General features: G+C 39.4%; 1 protein-coding gene across 2 annotated transcripts in view; it reads right to left on the bottom strand.

Moving 5' to 3' along the window:
* Positions 1 to 6,587, bottom strand: part of LOC102785515 (leucine-rich repeat and fibronectin type-III domain-containing protein 2) — a 134,697-nt gene extending 128,110 nt beyond the window's left edge. For both annotated transcript variants that reach the window (XM_006799385.2, XM_087833038.1), the window contains exon 1: positions 6,130 to 6,587. The gene's annotated coding sequence lies outside the window, so the exon portion shown is untranslated. The remainder of the gene's footprint in view (positions 1 to 6,129) is intronic.
* Between the last annotated feature and the right edge of the window lie 5,726 nt (positions 6,588 to 12,313).

A 12,313-nucleotide genomic window follows, 5' to 3' on the forward strand; every position in this document is an offset into this window, starting at 1 on the left:
CACATTTTAGTTTACACCGTTATGTATGATTTAATCTTTGTTTTCTGAGTTACCTTAGCTGCAGCTGCTCCAGTCCCTTGATTGAGGACCCAAGAGGTGGAAAAGGGGCGGAGCAAGCCTTGATGGAAAGCTGCAAATTGGCTCATTCCATGACTCGGGACCATGGGGGGGAATTGGAGTTCATTATGTCATTAGTTAGGTTTTGTGTGTTTTACCCCTTTTTGTGGGCTTATCAGACACTATTTAAGTTTCCCCTTTGTCTGGTTAAGTTAGGTCAGCTTGTTTGAGTTACCAGTAGGGTTTGTTAACTTTGAGTAGAGGGCTGTCATTTTGACCTCTTTTATGGGCCCAAGATTTTGACTCTTTTTGCATGATTTAACCAATTATGTTTTTGGGTTAAATAAAAAAAAATCTTTTTTTGGACTTTAACCTGTGCCTAAGTTTCCTTCACTGCTCGGTCCATCACAGGTACTAAATCTCTTGAGGAATAAAGTCACAGTGATTGCCTCAGTACATGAAGGACATAGTACATCCTGTTTTAGTACTTAAGCAGGAAGTAATGGTTTTGCTTTACAGAGAGTTTTCTTCTAGGCATTCAGGCCAGTTTAGACATAATGTAATGGTTTTGCAGAGAAGGACCCAAACACTGGACATTACAAGCAAGTAAATCCAAAATCATCCAGGAAAACAAGGAAACAGCACTAGGAAGTGAGCCGTAAAGCTTGATTCCTGCAATTTATAAGACAATCTGGTAGGTGGAAAGTGGAAACAGGGGAGTATGTATACTGTTGTGATTGGCTGACTAAAGACAAGTGGAAAAGCAAAGAAAAGGGGAGAAGGATGGATGCACCATGGATAACAAAATAAAACAGTGATCAGACAGTATTGATAGGAATCCAAAAACATGACATAAAAAGCTTAATTGTCACAAGTGGAACGTTTTTTTAGATATTCTTCTTATAATTAGCAAATCGAGGATAATTTGTAAATTAAAGAAGGCAAAGTGTGGTTAACAGGTTCCTCGACATAATTGAAACATCACCTCTGAGTGACCATAATTCATATTCATAACTACTGTACTTTATATTGCTGTCAACATTAAGGTCTGTTGGGTTTATCTAGGCACAAACCCCACTGGACCAAAAGCCCAAACTGCACGACAAAACAAGACAGAGCTCTTTGTTTTTGTGGCTCGCGAGGGATGTCAACCCAGGCCTTCACCTGTCCTTGGCCAACTTCAACTGATTCCTTCGCTACAGCCCTTTTTATTGTCAGCAAGCAATCATTCATTAATATGCAATTACAAATACATGTGACAGTCTTAAGCAGGCATATCTGAGCAACATCAGTGTCTGTATTCTGTGTGTGTGTGTGTGTGTGTGTGTTTTCAGTCATTCCATACATAGACATACAACCGTTCAATGAACTTAAACTGTGTGTATGAGGTATGCAGAAAAGCAGAAGTAAGCGTCTTGCTAAACTATAAAAACAGGAACTTGCAATAGGTCATATCTCAAATGAACATCTAAAGGTGTGAAGTCTTGGACTTCAAAAGAAACAGAACATGGTGCTTTTCAAATGTATAGCATAGCTCATCTCTGGACTAAGCTGCACTCTAAATAAAGAAAGCACATTTTGTCAGCACAGACGCAGATAAAGTAAATGTTAGAAGGTTGAAAATAAATCCTCTGACTGGCTGGCCTTTTCTTCATATTGATAGCCATATTAGGACACATGAAGGCAATGATTATATATCTATATATTTTAGCACAAAGGACAATATAAAAAAAATATCAATTCCAACAGTGTCTTTACTTGGTCTTTTATTTAAATTGTGTGGTTCTCAAGGTGTGATGTAATGGATATAAAAGCAAAACTATATTCTACTGAGTTGGAAAAGGCCTCTGGGTTACTTCATTCAAGTTCTGCTGGTGGGAAGCTCCAGATGCCACACCTGAGACTTTGGAGGCAGTTGGTAAAACAACAGCAGACTTTTTTTTAATGTTGAGAGCTACTGATTTCAAATTGTTCTTCTCAAAACACTGATGTGTCATGTGTACCAAACTGAATTTAATAGTAGTTCGATAAAGGAAGCGATGGAAATAATGGTTGCAAGCAAAAGTGGGAAAGGAATCTGTTGGATTTTTTCTTATTAATGGGTGGATATTTGTAGTTTGTGTCAAAAAAACGAAAAGAATCAGTGATGAAGGCATAGGACTCTACAGATGAAAACCAGAATAACTTTTACATATGACAATGGGCATAATTTGTGGTGTCCATTATACGAACAACAAATCACAGCTGAACAAGTGTAAAGAAACCTTAAAACCTTCAATGGATATCAGTTCTTCACACATATTCCATCTAATAGAGAAGTTAGATAACATTTAAAGACCATTGTGTTCTGAGGTGAGCAAGCAAGAAGACAAACACACAAAGCCAGGAAGAAAATAAAGAAAGGAATTGCTGGAGCTATGTCTAGGGGCTCCACCCCAACAGCTGATGTCTCCAAACACTACATCAAGTGTCAGCTTCACTCTGCACATATGCCGCACTCCGGCAGCTGGGCTGTAGTCAACATGAATGCAAACAAAAGACCAACGCAGTGACAACAGTAGTGATGATTAAATTCATTAGGGAAATGTCTCCCTGTAATGCATGGAAATTTGAGGTGAAGTAAGCACATGAAAATGCCCTGCAGCTGCACTCTCTTCCTGAGTGCTACTTTTCTGTATATTCATTATTTTAGCAGAGATCAAACGTATCTGACTGCCTTTACACTCCTCCCAGCTTCAAGCTTAGATCCTTTTCTTTATTTCCTCAGCATTCTGTGCATCCATACATCTTTCTGCTGGTGAAGGTGATTGAAGAAGCCATGAGGGAGAGTTTTCTTCACATAGCAGACGAGATGCCACAGAGGGTTTAAGACTAAATCCCAAGTTATTTTCCACTTAATTTTTGAACTGCTATTGCCCTCCATAAAAGCTATTCCACAGACGCTAACAGGAATTGATCCCCTCTCTATTATTTCCCTGTGCCTTGCTTAATAAAAAAGTCCTCTAGTTGTCATTCCTCCTACATCTCTCTCATAATTTCCTTCACAAAACAACAACTTTCTAACGTTCTCTGTGAGGCTTCTGTGCACGTTGAGCTTCTCCCCACGGTAAAGCTGCCCTACTTCTGAGTGCGTCCTAAGCATCCATCTGCCATACTCGTAAATTGTGTTTCCCTGCGATTGCAGGTTATCTCATCTGTCAAAGCAGGCCTATCAATTTCACCAAGCAGTCTCGACAGAAGGCATTAGCCCTCCAGCGTCATTCTGGCATCAAGCATTGACAGACAATAAATGCTAGTGATATCAACATATCAGATGAGCACTGCTGACAGTTCCGTTGGGACTGTTAGCAATGAGCAGCTAAAGACACAAAAGCAATTCATGCTTTTGTTGTTTTCTGGCTACAAAGGCATGTATATCAGTTAAAGGAAGGTAAAAAAAAAGCTTCAAATTGCTAAACTTAAAGCAATAATTGAATGCAAACAGCTATGCGCCTTGTGCTGCATGTTAGCTGATAGCCAAGCGTTAACAACACTGAAGGAATAATTTGAATTAAAGTTTTAAGATTAATGCCTTACAAATCCTGGATCCTACAGTTTCCAAAAAGGAATTCTAACACCTTTAGCAGAAACACTCCCGTGTGTTTCAAACGCCGGGCCCTCTTCTGTAACACAGTTGCTCAACACTACACACTCAGCACACCCAGTCTAAACCAAAAAAAGAACTAGTGACATCACAATTCCTGTAATGACATCATTCTTCACGAGCCACACGAGAAAGTGTGTAACTGCTGAGGCCAAGTAGAGCCATTCACACACAGATGCATTCAGGGTTAGAGCATCATATGAGTGTTTTCTGTTCCTTAAAGTGGGCGGGGCTTGGTTTGCAGTAGATAATTTATTCCTGAATTAGAATCTACCAGTGTTTAAATCAGAATCTATTCCTCTTTGTTTATTGTTACTGTCAGTGCAAACTGATTTAACCATGATTCATCCACACACATAAAGAATGTACATTTCTGTTTTGAGTGTCATTGTACAGTAACTTTGACAAGGCATAGAGAAGTTTGTTTATTTGTTGTTGTCTTGTTTTTTTCATTGTCATTTAGTATAAAGTACCAAATGACAATGAAAACACTATGACAACATAAATGAGGGCACTTGTTCAATGACCTCAATAGAGAATAGCAAACATAGCATTGAGACAGACATTCCTCTTGAGAGCCAGTGAATGATGGTGAGCAAGTCCAGGGGTATATCAGACAAACAGACTTCAAGTGAATAATATGCGCCTCCATAGGTTTTTGGTTTATAAAGAGTTATGACTTAGATATCAAATGAAATAATAGCTTCTGCCTATTATTTAGGATTCATTTCAAGTATGCACAGGGATTGCTTTTGATTTGAAAGGCTCTCTCTTCACCAGAGCAATCTTGATTTTTTTTTTTTTTTTTTTTTTTAATTAAGCCAATGATTACATTGTGAGATAGTGATTTTCATAACCATCCATTTTCAGAACAATTTGATGTCCAAACATCACCTCTATGCCACCACCAATACTAAATAAACAATCATAATAGATAGCTTTTCCAAATACTATTCTCTTTATCTAAACACAAGCACCTGGACAGTGCAATGACTGAAAAATGGTCATATTAGTCCTACATAAGCTAGTCCTGCTCCATTCAGACACATTGCACATTTGGACAATGAGATGGACTGTAATAAATTAGGCCTACGTGGCTCTGGGAATAAACAGGGTGTGGCGCACCTGTCAATGAGTCACTTTGCATCAGAATATTGCTTGTTTTTGTTGATGTTTTCTGAGTAAAGGCTGTTGTGTCTCTACAGCAGATGATTTCCTTTTGTTGTATTTTATTATTGTTATTTTCTTTTTACAGAAACTTCCTCACTCTGTGTGCTGGAAAGAAATTCTCCATGGTGAGGACAGTCTGGGTTGGGGCGCAGCCATCGATGTCGATAAAATATCAGTATAAATCCCTCTGTGGAAAGGAAACGCTCCCTCCGGGCGCAGTTTGACTGCGCTGTCCGCGGTGCTGAAAAGACTTCAGCGGCCGCGGAACAGGTTCCACCTCCGGACACGGAGTTCGTACTCCGTCCCCGCAACTGCCAAGTAATCCACAAGAGGGTGGTGATTACAGTGGGTGGTGGCGTTGGAGCCTCATGGCGGCCATCCCTTAACCACACACACACACTCCCGCATTTGCGCACCTGCCAAACTAATATTTTTATTGGCGATAACCAGCACATATCGGACATGCGATTAAAACCTTATTTTATTCTCTCTCTCTCTCTCTCTCTCTCTCTCTCTCACTGTCTCTCTTTCTCTCTCTCTCTCTCTCTCTCTCACACACACGCACGCACACACACACACACACACACACACACACACACACAGCAGCAGCAGCACCAGTCCATCCGTGCAACTTAAAGGGAGTTTAATAAACGTTTCAGCCTACTGTAATCACAGGGGGACGTTTTGGAAAGAGTAGGCTAATCTCTTCCTTCCCTCAATCCCCCCTCACTCACTCTCTCTCACTCTCTCTCTCTCTCTCTCTCTCACACACACACACATTTGCAGACCAGCAAAGGGGGCACGTTTATGCACACCAAGAATTAGCATGCATCGGACACAACTCCCCATCCTCTCAGCCTTATGTCCAAGCGCAGTGTTATTTTTCTACATAGGTATAATAAAGAAACGTAAAAATACATTAAAACACAGCATCCGTCGGCGTAAAGCTCCGACGTTTCTCCGCCGATCAAGTTACTTTCTGAGAATACCTGTAATTGCCCAGAAGTGTGAACCGCTCTTCACTGAATTAACACAACGCCTGCCTTCATTTCGCAAATACAATCGAATGATGTATCACTTGGGTTTAAATCCTTCATCGGTGTATTAGAATTACACTAAAAGATGATTTGTAACCAATAGACGCAGCACATATACATAAAAGACAATGCAATAAAACTGTTAAGTGCATCTTCAATCCCCGTGTAGTGTATGACAGGCAGAACTCTTGCACGAATCGGACATTTAAGGTTTCGACTTACCTTTAAGGGCAGGAAAGTATCCATTATGTGCCGCCGCGAGCTTTAAACAGTACACTCTTTTTTTCCTGCTTCGAGTCTAAAGCCGCTCCCTTCCCATTCATGCACTAATTCCAGAAGAGGAACTGCAAAAGCAACTGCCCGACCAGCCGCATATCGCTTCTTCTCTCGCTCCTGACAATTTTCCCCCCCACCAGCAGATGCTCTGGAAAAACCTGCGCTTTTGCCGGGAGCCAAGCTGCGACACAGAGCTTCACAGCATTTTTTGTAGTTTTCCCCTTTAAGTAAAAATAACTAGCTCGCTGCTGTGTGGGCTCGTCTGCATATTTCCATGTGAGAGTGCAGCTACATGGCACAGGCGTTTGTCTATTTCCCCCCCCGCGGTGCAGTAATTACTAGTGTCCACGTCCTTGGAATCGGTTGCTTCTCAATTGCTCCTAAACACTTATCCAAGCAGAAAGAATGTCTCCTTTTAAAACGAAGTAAAGGCCGTAGGTCCAGAAGAAAACTTTCTTGTTTGTTTTCAGTGATTCGGAAGTTATTAGTTAGTCCAAGAGTGAGCAGATGGCGAGACGCGAAATCTGCGCCAGAAAGACTGCAATGGAGCGGCGGATAACCCTAGATGGCACAAACACCATGAAGTATCACGGAGCCCAATGGACAGGCGGTGGGTGGGGGAGAGGGGGGCAGAGACAGGCAGGTCACCCAGACGTGCAGTGCATGTATGCAAACACCCACTGTAGCGAGTTTGTAGCGATAATTGCGCGTAAATAGCCACTTTGGCACGGTGCACACCGAGCACCGTTCTGTCTGCAGAGGATTAACGATCACGGATTAGCGTGTGCTTAGGGCTCACTGCAACAAAGTAGCCTATCAGGGCTGTGGGCGAGCCTGGTTCTGTAGCATGTTGCAATCTGTATGAGTATGTGGGCTTTTTTCCTGTGCATTACCCTACCTGCAGAAGCTCTTAAATGCTTGCAGGTTGCATTCTCTTTGACCTTCAAAGACCAGCAGAACTCTTTAAACAATTAACAGATATTACACAAAAAGTGAAGAAGGGAATGAACTGGTAGATTTACTGTGGTCACAGAAAATACATGAATTAATATTTAGAATAATCAGTGCTTCCCCATTAAACTGTGGAACTGTTCTCTCAGCCCTTTTTATTCTTAAGTTTCTCATGTTGCTTTTTCCTGATGTCCTTTTTGGTATGGCTTCATCTATCACTATGGCCATCTTCCTCTGCTTGTCTACCAATAGCATCTCTGGTTAGTTAACTCAGGCCAGAAAAGATCATAGCAATCTTCTATTGTCCAATTTTTGTGAGACTGCATACATTTTAGCCTTGTGTCCCTGTTCTTATGTGACAGTGGCACTTCTACTGCTGCAGCCCATCTGTTTCAAGGTTCTATGTGTTCTGTGTTCAGGAAAGCTCTTCTGCTTTTTTTTTTTTAGCAGTAAGTGCTTGTTTGAGTTACTGTTGCAGTCTTAGTCACCTAAAACACCTTTCTTCCTTATTCTGATGCTCCGTTTGAACTAATTCTATGTGTGCAGATCCACCAAGTTGCTCCCACGTAATTGGATAATATGATATTTGTGTTAATGAACAGTTGAGTAAAGATCAAAACAATAAGCTCATTAGCTTTTAGGACTGTAAGGTGCGTAAGGTGTGCCTTCCCCGGGTGGTTCCTCTGGTTACAAAAGACTTAGATAAGAGACAGTCAGATTAATGCGTGTGTCAGAATATTTTAGTTTGGAATAATCTATTTTCCTTTTATTGTGAAAATACTGAAATGAAATACAGCAGTGAAGAGGTGACATATTATTCATCATACTTCTGCTTTTTTCTCAATCTATTCATGGATCAAGAAATGCTCAGTATTTAATTCTATATGCATCTGACTCTGAAAACATCTGACCTGTTAGAACTTACATCAATTAACTATTTGAATTTAAAAAGAGTTATTTTTCATAATATCCATAAAAGTAATTAAGTATGAGAGTGATTAAACAACATAAAATATGTTTTGAGCTGTTAAAGAGCCGCAGGACTCCAATCACAACGTTAGGATTAAAGGGATTTATTATTTTAGCACCTAAACTATATTCTGATGGCTAATGTGGAAAATGATTTTGGTCCAGCACATGGGGAAAATTGCTGCATTGGAGCTTAGTGACAGGAGCATTTGGTTTTTATTCCAGGTGTAGTATTGCACACTTTATAAATCAGTTGTTCTTCATAAGCCTCAAAATAGCTCACAGTGTGCAAGTGCATATTTCTTTGCATATATTCACTACATCAAAAGGACATTTTTTCACGTTAACTCAGTTTAATTCAATTCAGTGTTATTTATATAGTTACAAATCACAAAAGCATTCACTTCAAGGTGCTTTATATTCTAAGGTAAAGACTCTACAATAATACAGAGAAACCTCAACAATCAAACCCCTATGAGCAAGCACTTTGGTGACAGTGGGAAGTGAAAGCCCCCAGCAGCCTAAGTCTATTGCAACATAACTAAGGGTGGACCCAGGCTCACCTGATCTAACCGTAACTATAAGCTTTGTCAAAAAGGAAAGTCTTAAGTCTAAGCTTAAAAGTAGCTAAGCTTAGACTCCCAAATCCAAGCTGGGAGATGGTTCCACAGAAGAAGGGCATAAAAGCTGAACACGCTGCCTCCCATAGTACTTTTAAATATCTTAGGAAACACAAGTATGCTGACAGTGTGAGAGCAAAGTGCTCTATTGAGATGATATGGTACTATGAGGCCTGATTATTCAGGACCTTCCATGTGAGGAAAAGGATTTTAAATTAAATTCTGCATTTAACTTGCGCCCAGTGAAAAGAAACCAATGTAGGTTTTTATGACAATTTAATAATAACTTAAGACGTTTGGATCTTTTACTTCAGTGTAAGCGTATAAAACATATAACTCACATGCCATACAGTCAAAGTTAGTCCAAAAGTGATCTTATGCTATTCTAACTAAAATTTAATAAATAATCCCAAATGATTTATGTCTTTATTTTGATAACAATAACAGTAATGTTTTTTTTTAACAGTGAGCAACAAAATATGCAAAACCTGAAAAAATCTTGCTGAAATCATTTTATTTTTTCTCAGGGATGTTTCCCACTTTTAGACTAGTTGTACTTCTTTACAGTTAAAGCATTAGGATAAAAAAATAATTAAATTATTATTGTTGTGCAGTACACTGGTCCGGCCCACCTGAGATCCAGTTGGGCTGTATGTAACCCATAATCTAAAAATTGTTACACCACTGATTCTGTTCATTGTACAAAGACTTCTATAGCTGGCAGTGACAGCATATTTTTATATTAATCACCAACACACATTAATTACATATATAGTGAATCAATGTCTTTTAAGAAATAGTGTTCAAATGAAACTATTATGACAAGACTTGCAGCATTATGTTGAACACAAACATATTTATCTGTCTTGACATGAAATTTATGTTTTTGGTTTTTTTTACCAAACTATTTTCTAGTATAAACATTTGATATTCACTCATGAGTGCTAACACAAGCATTCGGTTGAAGAGATGATGGTCATGTGACAGTTAATTTGCGTTAGGTGCATGCAAAGCTTGCATGTTACTTCATAGCACTAAAGTTTTGTTTAAAACATTTTTCCTTTATAGTGAGTGTAATAGGTTAATTACTATTTTTGTATCCACCTAGGGAATGTCTGGAGGAGGAGGCACACAAATATGTTCACTAATCGATTAAATCCACAAAAGATCAATAGTTCAAGCTCTTTCAGAGTAAAACAAACATTATATTATTACCTATTACATCCGGACTACATTTTAAAAACATGAAAGTAAATCCTGTTTTTCATAACCAGGTATTTGCTGCCGCGCTAGCAAACTGAAGCGAAACCATATTCAGCCAGACACACTTAAAGTTAATGAAACAATATCCTTTGAAATAGTGCTTTCAGGGCTTTTGATGAGTCTATTTTCAGACAGTGTAATTAAGCTTGATCTTTTAGTACCATTGATTTATTTCTTGATGCTTAAAGGAGGTCAGAAAAACAAGTGGTGCCATGAATGGAAGGTTGTCAAACAGGGTAAGGCAGTTTGTTTGCTAAATAATTCATGGTCAAGGTGCCAAAGCTTTGCAACATGAGCATCATGCAATACAATTCTCAACATTTCTATCTTGACATAATCATCAGAACAAAATGATTGCATATAAACACCATTTCCTGGACTGGATATGGTCTTTTTCTACACAAATCAGATTTGTTCTGATCTTCAGAACCAGCAACTTTTTTATGTGTTGTTAACTCCAGCTAGTTATCTACAAGTTAGCAGGATTTATTTGTCCGCCTGTGTTCCTGAGCAGAAAAGATTCTCTGGCAGCTGTCTCGTAGCTGCTAGTCTTTGTAGGTGGAAGTCTCCTCCTCCCCCCTCTCATCCTTTTCTCTTGCCTTCTCTCTGTTTTTTATCGATGCAGACGGTGGGGGACATAGCTGCTGTGCCTCTCTTGCCCACTGCGCTATTGATCTGTGTTTATATCCCTCTTTTGAGATCCACTTAAAGCAACATTCTGATGGCAAAAATATCCAGTTATACCAATTAGTTAAAATACTCATAAAATGATTCTTTTTAAAAGACAGAGATGTGACTGTATGTCGTCTGGAACTGTGTAGATATAATTTAAACAGTGACTTCTTCACTTATTGTAATTTCTTATTGCAGGAACACAGCGTACAAATAATTTAAGTCAATAGAACACACGCAGTATTTCAAACCATGGTTCTCATTTCACGATATTTTATGGCACCAGTGAAAAGGCTAATAAACTACACTGTCTCTTATTTCATCCTGACACATATTTGTAGCAGTACTTGTTGTGACTCTTGTGTGTAGACTCTGAGCCACCCCGAAGTCATTATAATGATTCCAAACAAGGCTTTTAGCTGCAGTTAAATTACAGTAAAGGAGCTGTAGGTGTCCCTGTGTAAATGGAACTGGAGACAAAGGGTGCCTCATTTAGTTAATGCACATTTCATGACCAAACTGTCAAAATATAATTTGCACAGACAGATAGTTGATGGAAATAAACAGAAACGTGTTGTGGAGAAAAATGTTAAAGGACACAAAGACAAGATATAACAAAACCAGACACGATCGCTTGTTTCGCATGTGCTCAACAGCAAACATGTCAAATCCATGGCAACAAAGGCAAGAAAATAAAAAGAACATGTAATGAGTTCGACAAATTCAGCCAAGACAGTGTGGTTATGGTTTTCAGGAGGATGATAGAAAACAGAGGCAGGACTGAGAGGTCTGGCAGCACTGATGGAAGTAGTTCAGACAGACTGACGCACTTTGATATACTCTTTAAAGCACTGATTCACCTTGAGGTTTGGCCTTGCTGCAGTTAGCCTCCATTGCCACTTTAAAGATTTGAAGTTAAGGTTTGTATTTTTTACTTTTAATTCCATTATTGCTTTTTGAGATTTTTTTTTACAGGAAAACTACTTGTCTGTCCATCCAACCATTTTTTAAACTGTTTATCCAGTTCAGGGTCACCGGAGTCTGGAAACTACCCCATGTGTAGGTTTACAGAGACAGGTTTCACGCCCAAGGGGTCTGGTGCTCCCTGGACATGACAGAATATGCAAACCATAACAGGAATAGCACAGAGAAAGAGAGAGACAGCCAAATACACTCTCACATTCACACCATTTGCTAGTTTAGAATCAGCAATTACAATGATATGCATGTCTTTGGTCTGTGGTAGGAGGTTAAAATACCCACACATCTCCACACAGAGAAGCCCAAGCTGAAACTCTGAGACTCTTACAGCTCTGAAGTTTCCTGTTAAACGTGGCCAAAGTTTTAAATAATGAGGTCAGCATGTGCACAGCTAGTCGTTAAGAGGCCAAAGCTCAGGCTACAGACTGTGGTTTTGTCTTGTTTTTATTTATGGCTCTGAATGTCGTCACTGAAATGGGATATTTGTCTATCATCATCTTAGGGATACAGCCCGTCCTGTTATCACAGCAGCCCCACTAACCGCTGTTCATTTTGTTTGTTTGCAAAGAGCAGTCAATCAGCTGTTAACGCTGGATGAGAAGTCTCCACCTGTATTTACTCTAGAAGACACTATAACACTGAAAGGAGTTCAATACAGGTGAGTGAGTCAGAGA

The sequence above is a fragment of the Neolamprologus brichardi genome, chromosome 19, assembly GCF_056152115.1.
Source record: "Neolamprologus brichardi isolate AB-2024 chromosome 19, ASM5615211v1, whole genome shotgun sequence".
Classification (NCBI taxonomy): domain Eukaryota; kingdom Metazoa; phylum Chordata; class Actinopteri; order Cichliformes; family Cichlidae; genus Neolamprologus; species Neolamprologus brichardi.